We start from the raw sequence: 27096 nt of genomic DNA on the forward strand, positions 1-27096 counted from the left end.
ACAGTTGCCCAAGTGATTTTACTTAAAGGCATCTCTGACCATATCCCTCTACTCAATGAACATTACTGGTTCTTATTACTTCTAGAATAAAATATAGACTCCTCTGTGTAATCTAGAAAGGGCTATGCCACCTGACAAAGCAATATTTCTGGTTTCAAAGGACATCCCTCCCCTTTTTGTACTCTGCAGTCTACCCTTCTCTCTGTTCCTCACACCTGCCACTCCATTTCCCAAGTCCTTAATTTTGCAGTGGCTGTCTCCTATGCCTGATCTTCCATTCATACCCAAATGTTTGTAGCTTATTTCTGATGCCCCTTTAAAAAATTTTCAACTAAAATAGTTAATAATTGCTAAGATTTCTCAGGTTATTTAGTGTAGGAATAGAAATATAGTCTTAGGAATCTAATAACAACCCACATTAGGTAATATTTTATAGTGTTTTTTTTAAATAATTTTACATTTTATGAAGATATTTGCTTCCAACAACTCTGGAAGGTAGGTAAATGCAAATGTTATTGTAAAGGGGGAATCTTGAAATACCCTGCTCAATTTCATAAGTCCACCATCATAAATTTGATGTAATTACATGGTGTGGGCCTCATTGCAGATGTCTGAAAAGCATGTCCCCTGGAGGTAGAAATGCATTCACATCTGCTCAAAGGACAGAAGGAACTCCAGTGATTGGTTCTCAGAGCCAAAAGACAATATAGACTGTGGCAGTAGGAGTGATATACACTTAAGCTGCCCCATTTACCCCATCCCATTTTGCAGAAGGAGAAGCCCAGTATCATAGAGGTTAAATGATTTCATCATGATCACATGTATGGTCAATAAGTGTTAGAGACTGAAACGTAGGTCTTCTGACTTCAAATCTGTTGCCTTTTCTATTGTAAACCTCAGAAACTTGGTCTTATGCCTATGTGGCTAAAAGTTTTCCAGGAATGACTGTGACTACCCAACTCGACTCCAGAGAGAAGAGTATTTCCTTGAATTTGCATCTCATTGTGATGACTTGCCTCTTGACTTTGACAAGTACTCTAATTCTGAGTTTCAGTTTTTCTCCAAAGTTGCCAAGTTTCACCCTGTGCCTTCCTACTTTGTTCCAGTGCTTCAGATGAAACCAACAGATTTTTTTTTGAGAAATACTTCTTGCCAGGCTTTGTTTGCAAAATCTTCTGTGTTACGTTACTAATTCAATAATGTGATGACGGCAATGGGCTGGGCAAGCTGTTTCTGGAAGGCATGATCTCTTTCATCAGGTACTCTGCCTGGAGCTCCCTGCCTGGGGTCAATGGAAGTCAATGTTTCCATAAGAAACAATTCTCTGTGGAAAAGGTCACTGAGAGGAAGGCTGGGTTCCACTGCTCAGAATGACTAGCCTGGTCACAAAACATAGCACCATGTAAAACATGATGCTCTTCCTTTCTTTCAGGATTTCTTTGTAAGCATTCAAAATAACATACAAACACTGAAATTCCTTACAAGCAAAACAAAACATTTTCCCACTCTATGCTTCACAGCATCAGTCACTTTGGGTACTTAATATATGGGGTGTTTGAAATGTCTTAGCTATTTTTTAAGCTTGGGACATCTAATGTATGGGTCTGGCTCAAACCAAGGAGAAGATGCATGGTAGAAAGGCTATCTCATCTGGAATCAGGAAGACCCAGCTTCAAATTTCACCCCAGGTACTTACCAAATGACCCTGGAAGAGTCATTTAAATTCTCCATGCCTCAGTTTCCACATCTTTAAAATGAAGAACATGATAGCTGTAGAACTGGATGGCACCTTATGAACCATGAAGTTCAACACTCTTTTTTTTTTTTTAAGACAAATATTGGGGCAGCCAGGCAGCACAGCAAGTAAGAGCACCGGCCCTAGTGTTGGGATGACCTGGGATCGAATTTGGGCTCAGACACTTAGCACCCACCCAGAAACACCTGGCTGTGTAACCTCAAGCAAGTTACTTAACCCCTATTGCTTTAAAAAAAAAAAAAGACAAATGAGAAAACGAAGATTTAGAGAAGGTCTGTTTCCACTGTGCCAGGCTATCTCTTAAACAGAATTTAGTTACCTTTTTTTTGTGCTAATAACAGCACCCAAGTTTTCACAATTGACCTTGAACCAGGGACCTCTTAATTCAAAGCCCAAATTTTATGTCATTACTTCAAGGATCTGTACTCCTGCAAAAATATAGATTGTAAGCCCTCTATTCCTTAGAAGATGGCTTCTGGGAATTGTTATGGCTAAAAAAGTCATCCTTTTCTGGCCAGCCTTCCAATGCTGACCATCTCCACATTTAGATAGTCCAGTGTAGTGGATAGAACAAAGCATTTAAAATCAGGAGGACCTGATCTTGCCTCAGCCACTGTATGACTTAAATCATTTACTTAGCCTCATCTGTGAGATAGGAATGGTCCTAACACCTGCTTCCTAGGGTTGTTATGAATATCAGATGAGCTATAATAAGGGTGTCCCCAACGCCTCAACCCAGTTTTAAGTCTGCTTAAGTCAACAAGCTTACTGTGTGCCAGACATTGTGCTATGCCCTGGGGATACAGAATAAAGTACTTTTTAAACATTAAAGAGGTATATAAATGATAGTTTAGTTGAACTGGTCCTTACACGGCAAAGATGCGGTCTTTATCTGGTTGGTACTTAAAAGCTTTCCAGCTTGCGAGGACCTGCTGGAGCTTGCACCCTTCTGAAGTGGTCTCTAAGAAGCCAGGGTCTCTTCTGACTTACAACAAAGCATCCAAAGAAGACTCCAGTGGAGGTAGAACTGAAGGTCAAATAAATCATGCAAGCTATCCCAGTTTCAGTCAAATTCCAGTCTTAACACAGCTAAAACACGGATAACTTTCAGATTCTGGACAGGAAGCAAGTGGGGGCAGAGAATGCCCACATAGCCTCGGGTCCATGAACCATCATGGATTCTCTTTTCCAACCTCTGGGTCAGCTCCATTATTTGCCTTAGCTCAGCTTCCTTGGTTCTGGTTTGGTCAGAAACTCAGTCTATGTACAGGCCACCAGTGGTATTGAAGAGGATTGTTTGAAGGAAGGTTTACTAGAGACATGTCCTTTCTTTACTTGAATTTAGTATACCTAGCAGCCCTAGGTGTTGCTGCCATATGTAGCTGGTCAAGAGTCCTTGAGGTGGTTCGGTGAATGGAGTTGGAAGACCTGGGTTTGAATGTTCCCTCAGACACTGGCTGTTCCAAGTCAACAAGCATTTACTTAGTGTCTCCTATATGTTGGGAACTGTGCTAAAAGCAATGAATACAAAGAAAGACAAAAATAGTCCCTGCTCTCAGAAAGCCCACAATATGATTTGAATCTATCGGGGCTCACTTATGCCTTCACAGTCTGTTTCCTTATCTGAGCTACAATGGGCCAGTGACCTGACCTTTAAGACTCAGTTTCCTCATCTGTAAAATGGAAACAAATAATAGCACCTGCTTCACAAGGTTGTTGTGAGGATCAAATGAGCAAAAGGTAGTAATGAGTAAAAAAATGAGTAACAAAAAAAATGAGTAAAAAAAGTAGATAAATTACTATAAATGTTGGCTGTTAATTACTAGGATCACTACCAGACTTTGGTTACTGCATTTGCATCTATAAGAATACCTTTTTTCATTGTACTACACAGATATTGTGATTTTTTTTTACAAATTGAAAGTCTGTGGTAACCCTGTATCTATTGGTGCCATTTTTCCAATAGCACATCTTCACATTGTGTCTCTGTGTCACATTCTGGTAATCCTCACAATATTTCAGACTTTTTCATTGTTATTATATCTGTTATGGTGATCTGTGATCAATGATCTTTGATGTTACTATTGTAATTGTGTTGGGGCACTGGGAATTGTACCCACATAAGAAGATAAGCTTAATTGATAAATGTTGTGTGTGCTCTGACTGCTCCCACTATAATGGGAATGGGAATTTGAAGATCTTCCCTGCCCTCTAATAGGCTGAATGTAACCACATGGAGTTTGTGGTGGGAGGAGTTTGCTGAAGGGTGGAGCAGAGCCCACAGGAAGCTGGGAGTCAGAGCTCTTAGAGTTGGAGGGAGAAGAGAAGGAACCCAGGGAGACAGCTAGGTTCATGAGTGTTGGTTTGTGGGAAGGCTAAAGTATGGTGTGCCTCTCTGTGGCATTATTGTGTATTAACTACTTTGCTGCTGTGATGGATTTGGCTTCTTGGTTTGGGGATTTGGTTTTCTGGTGTCTGAATAAATGTTTTGCTTCTGTCTTATATATGGAAAGTCTGCTATATTTTGCAATTGAGAACTATGCAGGCATATTTACAGTTGCTGTTCGTGCTGTGAATATTGTGTTGGTGCTACAACCACCAACCAACCAGACTTTCTGATTTCTCTCCCATTCCTTGGGCCTCTCAATTCCCTGAGACAAATAGTATTGAAATTAGTTCAATTAATAACCCTACAATGTCCCTTAAGTGTTCAAGTGAAAGGAAAAGTCAATTGATATGACAGACTTCATTGTTGTCTAGTTTTATGAAATTGTCCCATGCACCCCAACCTTCAGCAACCACCACCCTGAGATCCTTCAACAACCATCAACATTGAGGAAAGACACTCCACCAGCCAAGATTACAACTTGCTGAAGGTTCAAATCGTGGTCACCAATTTTTAGCAATAAAGTATTCTTTAATTAAGGTACATATGTCTTTTTTTTAGAGATAATCCTATTGTACGCTTAATAGAGTACAGTATAATATAAAACATAACTTTTATATGCTCTGGGAAACCAGAAAATCTATGTGACTCACTTTATTGCAATATTCACTTTATTGAAAGTGCCTGGAACTGAACCCGAAATATCTCTGAGGTACAACTGTATGTAGTCAGTCCTTGTTTCGCATTAACAAGATTACCTTCAAGATTTACTTGTGTTTGTTTTGGGTCCAATTTTTCAAGGTAATTTTGGATTCTAACCAGGATTAAAATCCCTGAGAGGTCAAAGAGTTATTTTCTGACTAGCTTGTGGATCAATTTGAACTTTAGGAGCTGATGAATGGTGACTTGTAAGATTGATTCAGTCTTAACTTCCCAGGGAATTGGTTAGGTCTGTTTTGTTAGAATATTTTAGCTCTAAATCCTGCCCTCCCAGATTGTCTCTCCTATCTCCATCTCATCTCTGAGCTTAATGATATTGTTTTTCTTAATTAATTATCCATATTATTTATATAATCAACATATATATGTATATGTATAAAATCCAATTACAACCTAATGTATTTGTGTGTTTTAGGTTTTTGTTAGGAATACAGGGCTTTCTTTGATACACAGTTCATAGTTCAAACCTTTTCATAACTCAGACAATGTTTTAGAAATATTCCATAAGCTAGGTTATACTCAATGGCTCCTAATTTTTTTTTCTAGATTTTTCATCTTTCACAGCATTTGGTATATAATAGGCATTTAATAAATTAATGCTGACTGATCTGGTTGGTTGATAGCTTTAATTGATAGGATTTTCCCTATAAGCTCAACCCTAAATCTTTCCAAATTTTGCCCTCTGTTCTTAGTTCTACGATATATTGGAATTTTTTACCCTCTGTTCTTAGTTCTACAATGTATATATAATATAATAATACTCTTTTAATAATTCTTTTCAATAACATTTAAACATTTTCAGGATGAAGATATAATTCTTCCATAGGAATGGGCCTCCTTGGAAAGCAGCGGGATACCCCTTGATGGAGGCCTTCCAGCAAAGGCTGGAAAATCACTTATTAAGCTTATTGTAGATGGGAGTCTTTTTTAGGTAAGAGTCAGACTAGATGGCTACTCAGGTCCCTTCCCTCTCTGTGCAAGGGAATGGGTATGGGGCTGAGACTATGAGTATGCTGCAGCAGGCCAGCTGCTGACTTCTGATTTTTTCCCCCTGGTTTATTTGTTTTGTGGTGGTGGTGGCAGAGCAGTATTTATAGGGTGGACAAAAAAGAAAAAAAATGCCAGTTAGATGTAAGCAGACTTGGAGCATATTAAGAAGGATAACTTGTAGACCAGAAGCCATCAAGGACATGAATGACAGTTAAAAATAAACAATAGGGGGGCAGCTAAGTGGTGAAGTGAGTAAAGCACTGGCCCCGGAGTTGGGAGGACCTGAGTTCGGTTCTGGCCTCAGACACTTAACACTCACACACACACACACACAAAAAAAACTAGCCATGTAACCTTGGGCAAGTTACTTAACCCCAACTGCCCTCCAAAAGGCTAAATAAATAAATAAACAAAGAAAGAAAGAATAGGGGCAGCTAGGTGCAGTGAATAGAGCACTGACCCTGGAGTCAGGAGGACCTGAGTTCAAATTCAGCCTCAGACACTTGACTATTACTAGCTGTGGGACCTTGGGCAAGTCACTTAACCCCAATTGCCTTGCCTTCCCTCTTCAAATAAATAGAGAATAAAAAATAAACCAGAGGTGGGCTGTTCAAGTAGTGAGAGAACATCAGGGAAACAAATGGACAAAATTTTTCTCTTAAGCTTAAAATAATAAGATGTTGGATTCCTGAGGCCATCTGCTGCCTCCTCAAGGTAAAACTTATAGCTCAATTATGAATTAGAGCATTTTCTATCATTGTGAATACACAGCATATACCGTATTGTGTACAAAAGTACGCACAAAAAGTACAAAAAGCAAAATGGTGCCTGCCTTCAGGGAGCTTACCTTCTACTACAGGAAGACAATTCATATGTGGCCAGGAAGACATGTTTGAGTCAGGGATGGCACAGAGATGTTGATTAGAAACATAGGGCATTGACCTGAAACGCTCTTTCTAGGAATGGTTACTGTTCCCAGAGCTAGAGGTGGAAAGCAAGGTATGAGTTTGGGGGGAGAACTGAGGATGGAGGCAGACCAGTCAGAAGTCCAGGTTGGAACCAAAATGCTGGGTCAGAGATGAAGACAGGGAGCATAGCAGCAGCGTATGCATGCATGCATTTTGGTGGCTCTGGACAGGGCTGATTATGGTGAAGCCTCCCCACTGCAGCTCATGATAGGATTTGGGCTGCCGACCTCAAAAATCACTCTGTAAAGTGTAAAGCACTGTGTAAATGTGAGGTTTTGTTATGCCAATAATTCATATATCAATCAACAAAAATATCTCTGCAGTCACATCTGTTATAGGGTATTAGAGGATGTCACCTTTGTGTGAAGAAAGCCTCCAAGCTGGTATTCTGCTCTAATAAGTCAAATGCTTTCTTGAACAGTAAATTCAGTTTCATTTCTTTTAGTGGTATGGGGGCAGCTAAGTAGCACAGTGAATAGAGCACAAGCCCTGTAGTCAGGAGGACCTGAGTTCAAATCCAGCCTCAGATACTTAACACTTATTAGCCTTGTGATCTTGGGCAAGTCACTTAACCCCAACTGCCCTGCCTTCCCCCCCTCCAAAAAGGAAAAAAAATGTGGTATGTTGGTAAAGATTGTCTCAAAAAAATAAATTTTTTTTGAGAAGATGACTATTCCTTCCCTTTTCATCAAGGGGGCCTTTAATGAGTGCATAGATCATTCTTATAAAGACTTTCTGGTAATAATAAAGCAAGTTCACAGCTGCTGATATGATTTTGGTCACACACACACACACACACACACATATATATATATATATATTTAAAAGCAAAAACTATCTGATGATCTCTTCTACTTTTGGAATCTTCCCCTTTAAGACAGCTTGAGAATTCCTTTTTGAGCAGCTTCCTGTCTCACATACCCCCATCCTCCCATCCCTCCAACCCCTGTTCGGGCAATTGGGGTTAAATGACTTGCCCAGGGTCACACAGCTAGTAAGTGTCAGGTATCTAAGGTCGAATTTGAACTCAGGTCCTCCTGATCCCAGCCCAGGCACTCTATCCCACCATACCACCTAGCTGCCCCTCCCACCAGCTTTACAATTATGTCACCTTCAGCATGAATTTCCTTTGTAAACTTCCAATCCTGACTTCATCCTTATAGTCATCATAGCTAGTAGTAGTGTGTCCAAATGGTCTCCCTGTTGTTTCTGATAAGAACAGACAGTTATAAAAATAATAAACAAAACAAAAACACTAGAAGATCCTACAACATTTCTCACTTACTATCCTTCTGGTTTCATCTACAAATTCTCTCAGGGCAATCAAATGAGATTAGAAGCTGAGCTCTCTGTAGACTTATTTTCTCCTCAATTGCTCAAAGAAGTGATACTTCTTGGAAATTTTGTTATCCTTTTCCATACAATTTTGCAAATTAACTTGTGCTCTAAATTAGCATCACTCTTAGGCAAAGGGGGCATTTGTAGGCTAGGTTAAACTGGGTTTTTTAGCTTTGACATTATAGCTACCTTTTTGTTTAGTCCAGTTGTGGACTAAACAGTTGTGTCCAACTTTTCGTGATCCCATTTGGGGTTTTCTTGGGAAAGACACTGGAGTGGTTTGTCATTTTCTTCTCCAACTCATTTTACACATGAGGAAACTGAGGCAAACAGGGTTAAGTGACTTGCACAGGGTCATACAACTAGTGTCAGAGGCCAGATTTGAGTTTAGGAGGATGAGACTTCCTGACTCCAAGCCAGGCACTCTATCCCACAGAGTCATCTTGCTACCTACCCAACTAACTTTTAAATTAGTTAAATTTCTCTAGGAAAGTATAAGTAAATGATTGTCCTTGTTTTTATCCATTTTTTTCATTTCTATATGAAAAAAATGACAGCTTATTTGATAAGCTATATGACAGCTTATTTCTATAGATCACATAAGAGCTGCTGAAATTACAGTGTCTTCTCAGCTTTATCTTTCTTCTAATTTACGATTTACTTTGGCTTTTACTCTAGTTTATGGCTTGATTGCAAACAGAAAGCTAATGCTGAAGGACTTACTCTTTGCTTAGGAGTAGTCCAAGAAGACAGTTAATTTCACTTTTATTTTCATAATTAATTGTTTGCCTGCCTCAATGCCCCTTTACCTCTCTTTCTGAAATATTCCTGATAAACGCATGTGAAGTTTCTGCACACTTTAGAGCTGGGGGTCCACAGACAGACTTGGGGTGGGTTCTGTGCACTTGGGGGAAAAATTATACTTTTTCACTAACTTGTAAAGAATTTTAGTATTTCCTTAAATTAAGAATTATTAGATATTATTATGAAGAAGGGTCCATAAGGGGTCCATAAGGTCTAGAGTGCCAAAAGAGGCCATGACATACACACACACAAAGATTAAGAACCCATAAGAGAGAGTATGATATATTTTCAAGTGAGTAAATCCCCCAAGTCAATCAATAAACCTCTCTGGGATTTTTCTTATCTCTCTCCCAAACTCCTCTCCTAAAATTTCCATCTATCTGTTAACAGTGGCCCTTACCTAACATATGAATTCATAACTTTGTTTTCCTTTATTGTTAGCAAAAAGTTTTTAGCAAAGCAAGAACTATATCTAAAGGATCATTCTGATAAGTAAATGAAAAGACTTTCTATCTAATTAGAATTAGTAATAAAGTACATAATTCTTCATCGAAATGTGAAGGGGGGGAGGGCAGCAAGGCACCTCCCCCCACAGATTTTTTTTAAAAATCACATGAGCAAATTCTTATACAGATTATAGAATATTTTGTCTACATTACTATTCAATTTTAACAAGCAATATATATTTAAACTAGTAAATATAATAGTTGTGGGCAAACACATTCATTCTCATTTGGCATTAGCAGTCAAAGTAAGTAATTCAAAGAGGCAACAACAGTTGTCTTGGGACTTAATCAAATTTGAGATACTAATAAAAATGGGTCTACACATTCACATAAATCTTCAAGCCTTATTGGCTGTTAAATTCAGTTATTTAAAAACAAACAGACTTGTCTCTAAGCAAATTTCCTGTCCAAACCAAAATTCATCATGTTTTCCTTATACCCACCCATCCTAACTTCCCCATTTCTGTAAAAGGAGCCACCTATCCTTCAAGTCATCCAGTTTGGCAGTCTCTACTCTTGACTTCAGTATGCCAATCAAACCAGTAGCTACCTCTTTGACCTCTGTCCTCTTCTCTCCACTTACAGGGCAACACCCTAATTCAAACATTTAGCACCACTCACCTGCACCTCTGTGATGCTAGACTCATAACTAGTCTCCTTGCATACAGTTTTTCTAACCCATCGTCCACTTAGTTACCAAATTAATAGTCCCAAATCATGGGATATCTATGTCACTCCAAGAACTAGGCTACTACCCTACTTCCTTGCCATTTCCAAACCATGTCCCCTGCCCTCTGGTCATCCTCTTTATGTCCAACTCACAAGAATTTAGCCTTTAGCCCTGGCACCCAGAGTTCTGAAATGTGAGCTTTTGCCTTACCCAGACCAGAATTTCACCATCATACTGCTTTCCGAGGTACAGGTACATGGCTAGACCCAACTCTATTTATATCTAGTCTATCTCCACTTGAAAGTTAGTTACTTGAGGGCATGGATAGCTTATTCCCATTTGTTTCCTCAGCCTGGGGCAGTAATATATATATATATATATATATATATATATATATGTTTCTTTTTAAAATTGAATAGTAATGTAAACAAAATATTCTATAATCTGTATAAGAATCTGGTAATGTGATTTTTTTTTAATCCGTGGGGGAGGTGCCTTGCTACCTTTCCCCCCTCCCCCTTCACATCTTGTATGCTTTATTGCTAATTCTAATTAGATAAAAAATCTTTGCTTTTACTTATCAGAATGATTCTCTAAGATACAGTTCTTGCTTTGCTAAAGGGGCCTAGGGAGTGTGGAAGACCAGAATTCTAATTCTACTTCAGATCCTTTCTAAACCCTGTCCCCAGGGAACCTCATTTAAACTAAGGTAACAATAGCACCTTACTCCCAGGGTGGTCATGAGGGCAGAATGAAATAATATATGCAAAGGATTTTGTATACCTTAAAAGCACCATGTAAGGACTAGCTAGCACTGTGCCTGGCTTGTCATAAGTGCCTAATAATTGGGGTTTTTTTTTTTCAGTTTATTGTTAAAAGAATCAATGGTTCTTTTTAGCCCTTAGGATAAAATATAACAACCCCAGTTTGGTATTTAAGACCTTTTAACATCTGATCCTGCCTTTCTAGACTCAAGTCACATTATTTCTCCTCACAAACTACATTTTAGCCAAATTGACCTACTTTCTGTTCCTAATACACACCATTCCATCTCCTGTCTCTGTACCTTTTCACAAGCTGATCTTATATTTCCTGGTTCCCTTCAAGGCTCTGTTTAAGGGCCTCCTCTTACAAGGCTTTTCTGATTCCTTCCATGGTCCCTCTTTTCTCCTCCCCTCCAGTAAATACTTTGAATTTATTTTGTTTTGACTTATCCTTGGGCAAGTTGTCCCTTCTACCTACCCCCAGAGGAGAGGAATTGCTTCACTTTTGTCTTTAGCACCTAGTAAATGGTTGGCCCTTAGTAGGTAATTAATAAATTCTTGTTGAATTAAATATGTAAAATGAGTGAACTGGTTTAGATGACTGTCTAAAGCCCCTTTCAGTCCTAAATCTGTGATCCAGAACTGAATTTTCCAACACTGTTTTTTGCCTACCCCATCATGCCCATTTTTACCTTGGGATCACCAAGTACCAAAATAGGTTTTCATTTTAATTTGGTGGATCTTTTAAAGGTGTCCATAGAACTTCTGTTTTCTTCATTCTCCCTGTGAAGTTGTCTGCATATGTTCATTGTGATCTTTGTTGGGCAGGATGACAAATGCTTGCTATGAAATATTGTTACTTGTTGCCTTTTGGCATTCAATAAAACCAACTCTGCCAAACCCTTTATTCACCTCTCCAAAGAGCACCTGAGACATGGGGACGTTTTGTGTCTGATGTTTGTCTTGTGGTTTCAGTTATGATAAAAATGACAAAATGGTTGTGACTCAGTTTCCCTAGCAATATGTCAACCTAGTTGTTTGGTCTTTTGCAGAGATGTGTGTGTGTGTGTGTGTGTGTGTGTGTGTGTGTGTGTGTAAGAGAAAGAGAGAGAGTGATGAGAATGATGCCATTTTTTAGAGTACATACAATATTACTAAGTCCTCTAAACCTCAATACACATTTAAAAAACTTTAATAAATCTAACTACTTTCTTCCATATACTCAAGCAGTTTAGATTCAATTAAAAAGCAAATCTTATAAAACACTGAAAAAAATGTCAAAGTTCTTTGAACTTGACTAACTCTTGGAAAAGTTTCAGATTTTGCTCTGAAATATGTTTCTCTTGATTGGTGCATCATTTTAAACTTGCCCTGTGCTCTTACATGTTCTGGACTCAAATCTGTTGTAACAAAATTTTTAAATAGGTTAAACACAATTATGTATTTAGAAAACAAGCATAAAGAAAAGAATGGCCTACTAACTAAAAACTAGTATTTTAATAAAGACACATAGGGACTTTAATCTGTATTATATCTTGGATTTATATCCTGTCAAAATGAATGTGTGATGAATAAACCTAATTCATTGTGATCAAATGTCTCTTTAACCTTCCCTACAAATCAAATTTCACCTAGATAGTTCAAAGTTAGAGGACTGAGAGAATTTCGAGAATTTGGGTGAGGTCAGACTGGTCATTTAATGAGTAGTGGGAACTCTTGGTATGGACACTCCCTCTACCAATACAGATAATCAACTCTTTTTAGAGAGTTGCCTGGGGCATTGAAAGTTTGAACCTTTCTTTTCACATCCAAGATACCTCTTGGAACCCAGGTCCTTATTACTCAAAGGCTGGCCCTAGTTCTACTTATCATACTGCCTCTCTGCAGAAAATTACTGCTTACCATCTTATTTCCAAATTGCTGGTTGAATCAGAAATGGAATTACCAGAGTATTTTGAGGTCCTTTGTTATTATAAGAAATTTGGTCTAAATCAGTCAACTCCTAAAGCTATCATGAAACTAACCAATGGCAAATGGAATACTGACACACTGAATTATAAGTCAGGTCATGCTTCATTTATTCATTTAGACACAGTTCTGGTCTTCAAAGAATTTATCATCTATGCAGCACTCACTCTGGGTTACCTGTCCCCAGCTTACATGAAGGACACTCACAGGTTGGATGTCCAGAGGGTGCCTGCTACTCCCAGATTCTAGGTGTTACTTAGGAATCAAATTCCTTACTATTATATGTCTCACAGGCCCTTACTACTGTTGCTTCTCATTAGCAGTCAGTTGGCCTTTAAAACAGGCATTTACTAAGATGATGTAGTAAAAACAGTGGTTACAAAACATGCTCCCCAATAAACCTGGGACACATATTTCCACAAATACATGGGCACCAACCCAGAAAACAATGATAGTGAGGCAAACCTATAGGGAAGGCAACTCACACCTGTGATACTGCTGGGCCTCTGTATCCCTTCATTCCCAGGGGAGTTCTTGTGAAATTCCACTGGGGTCCCTTTAAATTCATCAGAAAAAGGTGTTCACACTTCATAAAGGACCACCAGATGTTAACAATTTGCTAATACATTCACACTTAGTTATTTGAAACCTTACACTTATGTTTTCTTCCCACTTAGAATGTGAACCCCTGTGATCAAGGACTACCTTACCCTTCTATTTACTATACAGTATGATAGCACTTTGTACCTAGTGTTTAATGAATTCTTTTTTTATTTTCATTCATTTTTCCGTGATTTTATCCTATTGTAGGGGAGGAAGAGGAAGAATGCCTCCTTCCCCAAATATAATAAATAACTTTGGCTTTGGAGTCATGTTCCTGGGTATCTTGATGTGTGTTCTAGGCAAGCATTGGGAGCACAAACTCCATCAAGTCCCACTAAACAGGGAAAGCTACAATTATCAAGCCAGGCCACAAAATATCTGTCAGTGCCCAACTGTCCAATTCCCATTCTGAGTTTGGAACATTGGCTACCAGGCGATAAAATTTTTGGCTATGGTAACATTGTTTCCTAAGGCTTAAAAAGGTTGGGACCCATTGTTGGTGAATCTCTTCAAGTGTTAGAATAAGTTAAAAGGCAAAACTAGACTGGAGCAGCTAGGTAGTATAGTGGATGGATCATGGGACCTAGAGTCTGGAAGGCTGATTTTCCTGAGTTCATATCTGACCTCAGATACTAGCTGTGTGACCCTGTGCAAGTCACTTAAATTCTGCCTCAGTTTCCTCATCTATAAAATGAGCAAGAGAAGGAAACAGCCAACCTCAACAGTATTTTGGCCAAGAAAACCTCAAATGGGGTCATGAAGAGTCTGACCCAACTGAATAACAATACTTAGGGGATTTGTTAGTTTATTTAGATAGTGTTCAGCTTTAACTTTCTTCAATTTACAAAGAGAATTGGTGTTTAATCTATACAGAAGATTTGAAATAAATATGTAGTGAGAATACTGTTAATTTGATTTGGAATGTTTTTAAGAGTCAAATGATTCATTCTAATTTATTAAAGTGTAATTTTGTTCCAAAAGGAAGAAACTTGAAATATGAGTATATATTTTAAATTGCAATTTGACACAGACAATTTGAAAGATATTTTTTAAAATCATCCCAATGATCAAAACCTACCAGAAGCTTTGTTCCAAAATGTCCTACAATATCCTATCATTATTATTTAGAGACATAAACAAATAACTGGACTGTGTCTCAATTAAGTTGCTATCAGACCACCACAATTATACAAGCATAACTGGCTACATTTGCCAAATCCTTTTTTTTTTTTTTTTTGCATTTGATCTGCAAAGCAACTACAGAACCTGTTTTCTGATAATGTGTTTCCAATTAGGCTTTCTACAGTGATTTGCATACTATTAACCTGGATAGTTCAGAGTAAGGTTTCACCCCCTCAGTTTCACTGTTAGCTTTTGCTCATTATTTAAAGGGGGGAAAAAGTTATCCCTAAAAGCCGGAAAATCAGAGACGACTTGTAGTCTCTTGTGAAATACTGAGAAAGACAAAAGAAGCCGTACAAGGAAAGGGGGGGAAATGAGTAGTTTTATAAGAAAAGAAATTAACATGCTGTGTTGTGAGTTGCACATGATCAGCCATGCTTGCTGGAGAAGGCTGTCTGTTGGGTGTTGCTATGGTTACGAAAAGCCAGTGGAACCCAATGAGCTTTCTGCAGGACCAGCCATTTTACTTATGGAAAACAGCGTGACATTATGCTGAGTTTTATCCTGGAAGGATAAATTTTTTTTTAAAGAAAACAAAAACAGGGAAAGAAACTATTTGGAAAGAAAGGAGCAACGGGCATTCTGAAGGCTAATCTCTGCGGCTAGGAAATTCCATGCAACTTCACTAAAACAGGCTGCTGGTTAGCTGTCCCCAGGAGCTGATCTGAGGGGGTGGAATGCAGTGTGATAGTCCCTGCTCTGCCTCTCTGCTATCAGCCAGTGGAGAGGGTTTTTGTCTCCTGACGGGCTAGGTTTCTCTGCAATGTTATCTGCACGCTCGTCCTGAAAGCCAGTGACCCAGAAGGGGAGGGTGTCACCCTCTTCTCCTAAGGTCCTCTGCTGGGCTCTCTGAAGAAGCAGGTGTATGTATTTGTGGTTCAGAAGGCAGCGACTCAGCTTCCCTCGCTTTCTGCCAGCAGATCCTTGCAAGGACTTTGGAAGCATCGGCAGGTGGGGGGACCGGGCTCTTTTTCCAACGGGACTGCCCCTGGACACCAGCACTTGTTTGCCCCAAGGTAAGTAAAGAGGCATCTTTAAAAAAAAAAAAAAAAAAAGCAAAAACCCAAACCAAAATATCGGGGCTTTTAAAGGACAGCTGCTTTGAGCTAAACTCAGCTGGAGTGTTTTATTTTAACTTAGCTATTTCTATTTGCAGAGGAAAACCTTTTAATTCTCCCTCTCCCCAAAATATGGTGTCAGGTACAAAGACTCGTTTCATTAAGTTTTTGTTACATAAATTGTATGATGAAATGAACTGGCAGTTCTGGGGCTCAGGACAGAAAGCAAATATTTGCTGTTTTAATGAATTGTGTTGACGTGTATTTCTGGATCGTCTACTTCACCAAATGCCAGGGGCTTTCTATACAATAGGTTCTTTTATGTCTTCCTGTGACAGGAACTAAGAGAAACAACATGAGAAATATATGTGTGCGCGTATATGTATGTTTGTACGTATGTAATAACTAGAAATTATGCACTTCTTATTCTAAAAGCTTTATAAATCAGCCTACTTGCATTGTACCATATGCCGACATTTGGTTGGGTTGAAGCTGTCCAACCACTGCAGTTTTCTATGTAGGTCATAAAAGCAAACATATTTTTCCCCCTAGTAGCTCTTTCACCCCTTGGACTAAATGATTTGGGCCGGTTAGGGGGGCACTTGTGCTGGGAAGACTGTAGATAGTAGGAACGGCTCACACCTCCTTCCTTTCACAGACATCCCGCATACCATGCTAACCCAGAGGACAACACACCCATTGTGTGCCTCCGTTTGGAGCCCAGGGAAAGAAAGAAAGCAAGTCCTCCGCATGCATGGAGGTCGGCACAGCCATAGTATGTGGCAGTTGGCTGTTTTAAAATTGCACAATCTCCCTGGCAGATAGGTTTCAGAGATAGAGAGCGAAACCCACAACAAAGCGCACCCAACACAAACACCTAAGGACATCCAAGGCGGATGTTTCCTGGGCTCTGCTGCCTGCTAAAAGCACAGACTTTGAATTGCAGCCTGAGTTGCAACCCCCTACCCCACCCCCAAACACATAACACATACACGCCCTCACCCCTTGATGAGTAGTTCTTAAATTTATGGTCTCTGTGGAGCAAAGCTATTATTATGGCTTGAAATAGGTCAATCAGACCACCATCCCTGACACAGAAAAGGATCAGAAAAGGTTTCAATCACGTTTTCACAATTCCATTTAAGCTTTACCTAAATCCCTGCTCCAACTGGCCTATTAGAAATCTCTGCTGCCTTGTTTAAAACCTGAAATGAATACTATTTATTGTCTTGGTTCTCAAAATGACAGCCTATTAGCCAGGAATATTTGGAAGTTCTGTTAATCAGCTAATAAGGAATATGAAGAGGAAAGATTTCTTGGCTCAGTTTAAGATATGCAAATTACATTGAAAGAAGTAAAATAATTTGCTTAAGGCGAATACCTCGCATAGTATTTTTGAGTATTGGAGCAAAAGTCACTTATTCCACAAGTAAATCAGTGTTGAGAGCACCCTCAAAAACAGAAGAATTATGATCCCCTCTGTAAGAGACATAGTTTGATTGTCTGGAGATACTTGTCCTCGATGGCACTCATTTTCCTGAAAGGAAACTGCAGAGAACTCAGCCCATAGACAAGTGTGTACACAATTTTAATGACTATCAAATTATTAGAAGATTTCCACTAGGAAAAAAAAAATGAGAGGTTCAGGAGAACAGTCCAGGAGTTGATTTTCTCATTGAAAGGCCTGGAATATTCAAAGGAAGTCTAAGGAGGAAGACTTATTTATTAGTTAAATGGTAGAAATAAAAACTCAAGCCTAGTAGCATTGTGTGAACAAACAAGAAGGTTGGGAAAGCTACTGTAGCTTGTAGCTCTGTTCCTGAGCACTTTACCAGAAGAGGGATCTGTAGAAGTAAGACAAGGAAATGTCTTCCTGGAAGAAAATATTTTTACATTTAGATGACATGGAGGAATAGAATTTGGATGGAGGCAGGTATGTTAATTGGGACATTTGGGATCTTTGTAAGATTGTTGGTCATAGGCAAAGGACCGCTGATCCTACTGGATAATGGAAAGTTGTTTGGTTTGGTTTTTACATTGAGTTTTTTTCTTTTTCTTTTTTCAAACTGTTCTAGCTTATCTAGGTAAAGAATGAACATTGCTTTCAGCTTCTGAAGTTGGCTTAGCTGAAGGGTTTTAGTTATTCACAAAAAGAGTTATAAGCTCTTACTACCTACAAGATACTGTGCTAAGCACTTGGTGGGGGGCCTGAAGTTGGGAAGGGGAGATATAAAGATCTACTCCATTTTAGTTTCCTAGCTTCATGAATGTTAGCATTGGGAGGGACCTTGAAGATTTTCTCAATTCAACCTCTTCATTTTATAGGTGAAACTCATACTCCCAGGGGAGAGGATGGGGGGGAGGGGAGGAGAAGAGAGAGAAGGGGACTTTTAAGACTGGAGAAATGAGTCCCAAAGAAGTGGTGTGACTTGATCAAAACCACATAGCCTATCAGGGGCAATTTTGTATGCTTTCCACAACCTCATACTGTCTCCCATCTGGTGCTACTCTTCCTTGCCGAGTTTATCTCATATTACTCTCCAGTCAAATTGGACTACTCTTCAGGTCCTAAACACACACACACACACACACACACACACACACACACACACACACGCCTTCTCTTACTTGCTTCTCCTACTGAGACCCTGACCATACTTGAAGCCAAATTCAAACCTCCTTCATAGGGCTTTTTTCTGACCCCTCCCTGTTGGTAACTAGCTTTCCAATGGCCATAGCATTATTGATCATATATAATTATTTGTGTGTTACCTGTCTACTAGGCAGTATGTTCCATGAAGGCAAGGACTACCTTCCTAGCTAAATTTTCTGTTTCCCAAATATACTACATGGAGCATACCACCTAGTAGATAGGTAACACACAGATAATCACGCTATGCCCATTGGAAAGTTTGCTACCAACAGGGAGGGATCAGAAAAAAGCCTATGAATAGGAGGTTTGAATTTAGTTGAATGTTGAATCACTGGAAAGTAAGACGTTTCTTTCATTCAAGGAATTAAAAAAATTAGTTTCAGGTTTCCATTGGTTGATCTTAAAGAGAAAAATAGGAGAGCAAAATTATTTTCTTCATTCCCATTTTCTTTTGCCCTGCCACAGATAGTCAATACCAAGGTCATCGGTGATCAATGTAGTTGGTCATTTTTAAGTTCACTGTTTATGTAGTTACTACTATAAATATATATGTGACTCAACCTCAAAACAGTAAGCCCAATGCTTAATCTCATCCAATGCCTCTTTTGAAAACTTCTGGGTTCTTCAGTGAAAAAAGAAAACAGTCAAATGAGTTTACATTCGTAAAGCACTTTGCAAGCCTTAAAGTGTTGCATAAATGCTTGCTGTTGTTGTTTTAACAAAAATGTCCAGTCTTGGCCCTAAAGAGAAGGGAAAATGCAATTTCCTCCTTTCCTTGAAAAACTGGGTAGTTGTGGGTGTAGACTGTTGCATACACTTTCAGACATGACCAATGTTATGGTTGATGTTGCTTGTTACCAGGGAAGCTTGCTGGAAGGAGGGTGGAATGGAGAGAGTCTATCTGGGAATGATGGCGTGGGAAAAACAAAAGGCACCAATAAAACTTTTTTTTTATAGAACAAAACCAGAGGCCTTTCATTTCTTTAAAAGAAAAACATGACACGTGGACCACAATTTTGGCCACAGTTACACAACCTCTCACAGAAAATGTTTTAGGGGTATTGGACTATACTTCGATACTTTTCCTTCTGTTCCTATCCTCACTGGCTAGAATGAGAGCACAGAACACCAAATATCAAAAATTATTTTCTTGGACTTAAGTTTCTCACAATTTCTTATACTTTTTAAGTGCTTAGTAGCTTGTAGCAGAGGCTTCAGGTGGCTGGCCTTCATTCTCTCTCTTTTTTTTTTTTTTGGCAAGGCAATTGGGGTTAAGTGACTTATCCAAAGTCACACAGCTAGAAAGTGTGTCAAGTGTCTGAGGCTGTATTTGAACTCAGGTCTTCCTGACTACAGAGCTGGTGCCCTATTCACTGTGCCACCTAGCTGCCCCTGATCTTCATTCTCAGTCAATAAATATTTATTGGGACACAAGACATCTGTACCCTCAAGGAGCTTACAGATAAAGAGAAGACAAAAATGTAGATAACTTTAGACAAACCAGCTCTATACAGGGGGATGAATTGAAGATAACCCACCAAGAGAAGGCACTAGAATTATACCCCATTTCTCTGAACCTTTGGGTGATTTTTTAACTCAGCCCCTGAGTATTTCTTTGCTCCCACCTGCTTGAGGAAGCAGTAGATAGCATCAATAGGCCTAGGTTTCATGGGATCCATCCCTGGCCTTGCCACACAAGGAAGACAGCCCAACAAAGTTTCTCATCCTAACATTTTAGGATCTTCACCATCCTATTCCACTCTACCTTTCCAGCCTTATTTTTACATTGCAGCCAAAATGGAGGTGCATGTGTTATCACACATGCATGCTTCATGCTATCAAAATTCTTGTCTTCCCACAAGGCTCAGCTTAAATGTGATGTCCCTCATGGATTTCTCTCCAATCTACTTCACTAAAAGTTTTTGGGGGGTTTTCTCCCTCCCCCTCCTAAAATGTCTCTACAGCATGTTGTATCTTTCAAATTCTGCCTTATCTGTAGGGGCAACTCGGTGGTTCAGTGAATAGAGAACTGGCCCTGGAGACAGGGGGACCTGAGTTCAAATTTGACCTCAGACACTTGACACTATCTGTATGACCTTGTGCAAGTCACTTAACCCCAAGTGCCCTGCCTTTCCCCCTCCAAAAAAAAAAAGACATTCTGCCTTATCTGTATACTTGTTTCCTTCTAGTAGAATGGGGGTTTCTTGTGGGACATTTTTTCATCCTGGTACGCCTAGGGCTTACCTCAGGGCTACACACATAATGAACATTTACTGAATTGAATTGGCTTGAATTTCTCTAAGTTTTGTCTTCCTGTCTGAGGCAAAGATGGTCTTCTTGGTAGGATCCTTTCCACTGTTTCTTTTAGAGAGAGGTTTGCTTTTACAAACTGACATGCCTGAAGACTGCAGTGTTATAGGGATTTTATTGCCTGCTTTTCCCACATTTGGACAACACAATTATCGATCTGAGGACGAGTAGTAAAATGTTCTTTTCTTTGCTTTTGTTCTTTGACTGTACTGTAGCCATCAGGCTCTACTTTCAACAACTCCATTAATGAATAAATGAGCCTAGTCCCTTCCTCAAATACCTTGTCATATAATGGAGTTAATACTCCCTGCTCTCCCACACCATTATTGATGACTCTGCCCCATAAAGCAACCATTGGCAGGATCTTGTAAAGCTATAAAGACTTCTAGTATAGCTTTAGCAAAAGCTGTTGTGTTTGTTTTTTGAGAACCAACCTGGATAAAGTGATATTCACTAGGAGGTTAGCTACTGGGTAATTTTTTTTTTTTTTTATGGCCACATCTACTGATGAAATCATCTTTAAAAAGCAGTTAATGGATCTGGAGTCAGACTGGGTTCAGATGTGACCTTTGACACTTAATTAGCTGTGTGATCACCAGCAAGTCATTTGACTCTGCCTTGTCAGTAAAATGGGGGTGTAGGGGCAGCTAGATGTCAAGGTGGTTAGAGCACTGAATTTGGAATCAGGAAGATTCATCTTTATGAGTTCAAATCTGGCCTAAGACACTTACTAGTTGTGTGACCCTGAGCAAGTCACTTAACCCTGTTTACCACAGTTTCCTCATCTGTAAAATGAGGTGGAGAAGGAAATGGCAAATCACTCCAGTATCTTTGCCAAAACCCCCCGCCAAAATATGGGGTCACACAGAGTCAGACATGACTGAACAACAACAAAATGGGGTTACTTAATAGCACACCACCTCCCAGGGTTGTTACAAGGATAAAGAAATATGATAATTGTAGTTGTTGAAAACCTTGAAGCCCTATGGAAGTACTAGCTGTTATTATAATTAGGGAAAGGAAGGGATATAATGTGTCAGTCAAGCGAATATTCACACAGACCTTTGGAAATATTAAGATAAACCACCACGAAAAGGAAAAAGGTATCAGCCATTAACTGAAATGCAATTTATCATGATTTCATGTCATGACATCAAGTAGAAGTAGAAAAATTAATCAGTTAAATGTATTGTACCTGACACCTAAAGGACTAAATTAGAAACAATATTAAGGTATTTGAATTAACCAAAACATAATATGGTTTATCATGAATTACTCATTTTCCCAGAAGTTTTAGGATTGCTGAAAAAATGTAGAAAAAGCAATATTGACCAAAGCATACAACCCTGATGGGGTGGGGTAGCAGATTTAATATGCAAGATGGGACATCATGCTAGGTGGCAAAATGGATATCATATGGGACTTGGGGTCAGGAAGATCTGAGTTTGAATGCTGCCCTCAGACTTTTACTAGCTGTGTGATGTTGAGAAAGTCACTTAACTTCTGTTTGATGCCTGTAAAATGGAGATAATCCTAGCGCCTTACAGTGTTGTAATGAGGATTAAAAGAGATACATATATAAAGTGCTTCGCAAACCTTAAAATGCAATATAAATGCTAGCTGTTATTTTTTTTTTGGAAATGGTTGTATATTTGTTTGACTAAAGGATTTATTGAAAGGATTGTGCTTTTTTTATTTATGGAGAAGCAAATTTGGAGGGAGAGAAAAGCTAGTGATTGTGTAAGTTTGGAATAAAAGTAGCAGTCTTATTTTAAATGAAAATAATTATAATAATCAGACATATTATTTATGAACAGCTTTCTGCACAAGGACCCCATTAGGCTGATAGTACAAATATTATAGAGGAGAGAACAACTGCCTGGGGAAGTGATTTGCTTATGATTTTGTGCCTAAGTTAAGTGTAAGAGTTGAGTTTCAAACTGAGGACAGGAATATTGATCTTCTCAACCTGAGACTTCAACTCTTTGTACTGATAACAAATATTTTACAAAGTCTCATAGCTATTCTAGAGGAAAAGAAAGGAGAGGTGTGGCCTAGCAAAGCTTAAATTGTTTAGCTTTGGTTGAATGGCTCCACCCAAAGCCCACTAGTCCTTGCTTCTCCTTGTTGCTTTAGGAGAAGATCTCCTGAGGCATGTCCCAGGAATCCATCTACCTGTGACCCTGATTTTTTAATTAATGACTCAGATAAAGACATCAATTACAAAACTCTAGGAGGGATTGCTAACAAGTTGGACTGAATGATTATGGGGGTGGTGTGTCTTTCTAGGCTAGAGTTTTGGGCTCAATCTAATAAAATGAAATTGAATAAAAATAAAATCTTAGACTTGGATTCAAATGATCAACCTTAGAAGAACAAGATATGAGGCCATGGATGTTTGCTTGAAAAAAGTCTTGGAGATTTTAGTAGATTGTAAACTTAACATGAGTCACCATAGTCAAAAGTGCTAATAGAAATTTAGGCTACATTAGGAGCCATAATATCCAGGACCAGTGAGATGATCTTGTGCTCTGACCTGATGATACCAAATTGGAAGTACTGTGTTCATTTCTGGGCACCATCTTTTAGGAAGGCAATACATTAGCAGCAGAGGCAGGCAGTCAGGATGGGCAAAAGACCTTCAGACAATTCCATGTGAGGATGAATTAAAGGAGCCAGAGTTGTTGAATCTGGAGAAGCGAAAACTTAGTGAGGTAAGAGAGTTGGAGGGTCAGGTATAAGGATATGCTTTTCTGACAATTAGAATTATCCCAAAGTGCTGCCCCTAGATGTAGTAGGATCTCATTAGAGATCTTCTAGCAAACCCTAGATTACCACTGGGGTGTTGTAACGTAGATTCCTGTTCGAAGATGAGCCTCTGAGAACCCTTTTACTCTATGACACTCTATTTGAATTGATCAACATATTCTTCTAAGAGGATTATTTTATGGATGAATGCATGCTGCTTTAATTTAATTATGCAGTCAATTAGATGATTGTTGAAGTTTGAGGCCATTCCCTCTGAGCTCTTCTCCTCCCTTCTTGTGCCAAAACCCCTTCAGATGCTCGTCTCTCCTCCTTTCCTCTAGTTTCTGTTAGTTGGGGCTTCTTACCAAGGCCAGCCCCTCCTGTCTTCTCAGGTAGATTGTTTTCTTAAGCATCCTGTTTCTGCCTGGCTCTGTCTCCCTCTCCATGTGTCTCTCTTTTTCTGTTTGTCTGTTAAGTTCAGTCTCTCCCCATTCACTAATTTCCCTCTTACTGTCTTTAAACATGCCCAAGATGTCCCCAACTTAAAAAAAAAAAAAAGATGTTCACTAGACCCTACCAAGCCTTCGAGGTATCTTCCTTCCCTTTCTCTCCTCCTGTGGACAGCCAGACTTCTTGGAAAAGTTGTCTACACTCATTGCCTCTGCTTTCTCTCCTCTCACTCTTCAGCCCTTTGCAATCTGACAACTGACTTCATTCACTCACCTGAAAGCACTCTTTGCACTCACCAATGATCTCTTCTAGCCACATCTCATGGTCTTTCCTCAGTCCTCATCTTTTGTGACCTCTCTGAAGCATTGGACACTACTGACCCCTTTGCTTCTGGACACTCTGTCTTCTTTGGGTTTTGTGGCACAATTCTGCCCTTATTCTCCCCCTCCATCTGTCTGACCTCTCCTTGGGCTCCTCTACTGGCTCATCATATAAACTCTGCCCCCCTAATTGTGGGGATGTTCCAAGGTTCTCTCCTAGATCTTGGATTCTCTTCCTCTACACTCTCTCTACATGACCTCATAAGCTCTTCCTGATCCCACCCTCCCTAGCTAACTTGGACTTTACTAGCTAATATTTATTTGTATTTATTCTCTGTATGTTGTTTCCCTTTGAATGGAAGCTCTTTGAGGGCAGGGATTATTTTATTTTGTTGTTGTATCTTCAGATAGTTAATAACATAGACTACATGCTTGCTATGAATTCAAAGTATTACCTTCATAATAGAAGCATTTTAAGTTCATTAAGCTATCTTTGTCCAATAGATTCAGTAAGAGAATATCAGAATATATATGTATGAATACATATATTATATTGAGTATAAAAATTAATATCTTATATATTATATAAAATTATATTATGTATACATATGAATATATTGGGTATTATATATTATGTAAATATTATTGTATATTTATTTTATATAAATATTGCACCTATAAATATCAATTATGTATTAATGTATACTATATTCTATGTTTCTATATTATATGCAACATACAGATGTTATATATATTTCTATATTATATATTATGAATAATACATAATTGTAGGTCTATACATATATGCACGCATATATGTGTATATGTATGTATGTATATATACATATATACATTATATGTGTGTGTATATATATGACTTAATAAAGCACTCTGAGACATTCTGAGGAATCTGAGTAGATTCTAGAGCAGTTAAATGAGAATTCTTCAGGCTAATTGAAGCGAAGATCAATTACTTTGAATAAAGAACTAGAAAAAACTAAAGATAAGACTTTCCTTTTGGCTTCAAACCTGATTTCTCCAATTTTGTTTTGTTAACTGTAGCATGAACTTTTTATGAATAGAAACATACCATACTCAATGGTGAATGTTTGATTCTGCCAGCCAGTCATGTGATCTTAGGTTCAGTGCTGGAAGGGGCATTAGATCTGGTAGAAGCCCCTCCTTCTACAGGTGAGAGAGAAAACCAGTGTTTTGTTAGCTTGTTAGGTGCCAGACCCTGTACTGAGCCCTGGGGCACAAAAGCAAACAAACAAAAAAAATTCCTGCTTTCAAAATGTTTATGTTCCAGTGGGGGGGCCAATATGTACACATACATTAATGCAGGGATTGGGGCTGGTTCTAGAATTTCCCCAGGTGAGGAAACTCTCTCAAACAGTACAGGTTCAGCATTTTTTCTGCAAGAGAAAGTTTCCAGAGCGCTGAGATGATGTGACTTCCTCAGCATCATATAGACACTGTGTATCTCAGGAAGCACTTTAACCAAAGTCTCCTTGGCCTGAAGACTGGCTTTCCATCCACCATGCTGAGCTGCCATCCCTGCATCTACCCTTCTCTGTATCTATCTCCCTTGGTTTGTCTCTGTCTCTGTTTCTGTCTCTCTCCCTCCCTCTGTCTCTATTTTTGTACATGTTTCTTTGTCTCTGCCTGTCTCTCTCTCTCTCTCCTTTATCTTTGAGTCTTTGTCTCTCTTGGTATATCCCTCTGTCAGTCCCTGTGTATGTATCTGTTACTCTGTCTCTATCACTCACTTTCTCACTCCACACACACATGCACACACACAATGTGTATGTAGATTTATATTTGTACATATGTGCAGAATAAATACAAAGTAGTTGAATAACAAGGAAATTTGGAAAGAAGAGCCCTGGAAATTGAGAGGAACATCAGCAAAGGCCCTCTGTAGAATGGTGGGATGTGTTTCTCGATGGGATTCTATGAGTTGAGGATGAGGAAGGAGTGCATTCCAAACCGAGGGGCAGTAGGGGCAAAAGGCATAGAGTTGGAAAATGAAGGGTTCAGTGTGAGGAATAGAATGGGCAGTTTGTCTGGATTATAGAGTGTAGGAAAAGGATAATAAATAATTTTATTTATGAAATTACTTAACTTATTAAATTAAATTATTAAAATGAGAATAGAAAGATAGAGTGAGCAACTAGGCAACACAGTGGGTAGAGAACAGGCCCTATGGAGTCAGGAAGACCTGAGTTCAAGTGTGACCTCATATATTTACTAGCTATGTGACCCTAGACAAGTCACTTAACCTTGTTTGCCTCAGTTTCTTCATCTGTAAAATGATCTGGAGAAGGAAATGGCAAACAATGACCGTATCTCTGCCAAGAAACCCCAAATGGGGTCACTAAGAGTTGTACATGAATGAAATGACAGGACAGCAACAGGAAAGATTAGGGTCAAGTTGCAAAGAGTTAGAAATTTATTTTTGATCCCAGAGGGATGGGGCGGGGGGGGGGAGGGGGGGGGGGAGAACTCACCCCGGAGTTCACTGAGCAGAAGAGTAAAACCAGCAGACCTTTTTTTTTTTTTAAGAAAAAAAACCATTTGGCAGCTGGATTGAGGAGGGGTTAGATAAGGAGAGACAGGGTGACCAATCAGGTCATTGCATTAGTCCAAGCAAGAGCATCAAAATGGTAGAAAATGGAGGTAAATACAAAAGGTATTTTGGAAGTAGAAATGGGAAGATTTGGCAAATGAGTAGAAATGTGTAGTATGGGAGAGTTAGCTGGGTTTTTTTTTGTTTGTTTTTGCTTTTTTGTTGTTTTGTTGTTTTTGCTTTTGGGAGGGGGAAAGGCTGGGCAGTTGGGGTTAAGTGACTTGCCCGAGGTCACACAGCTAGTAAGTGTTAAGTGTCTGAAGCTGGATTTGA

General features: G+C 39.0%; 1 protein-coding gene across 5 annotated transcripts in view; it reads left to right on the plus strand.

The window, feature by feature from the left end:
- The first annotated feature begins 15087 nt into the window (after positions 1–15087).
- SORBS2 (sorbin and SH3 domain containing 2) overlaps positions 15088–27096 on the plus strand; it is a 276947-nt gene continuing 264938 nt past the window's right edge. For 4 of the 5 annotated variants that reach the window (XM_069095777.1, XM_069095723.1, XM_069095743.1 and 1 more), the window contains exon 1: positions 15088–15671. The gene's annotated coding sequence lies outside the window, so the exon portion shown is untranslated. The remainder of the gene's footprint in view (positions 15672–27096) is intronic. The other variant, XM_069095759.1, reaches the window with a different exon arrangement.

This window comes from Petaurus breviceps, unplaced genomic scaffold, assembly GCF_028583685.1.
Source record: "Petaurus breviceps papuanus isolate PSGF00001 unplaced genomic scaffold, PetGlider_PUasm1.0 126, whole genome shotgun sequence".
NCBI lineage: Eukaryota > Metazoa > Chordata > Mammalia > Diprotodontia > Petauridae > Petaurus > Petaurus breviceps.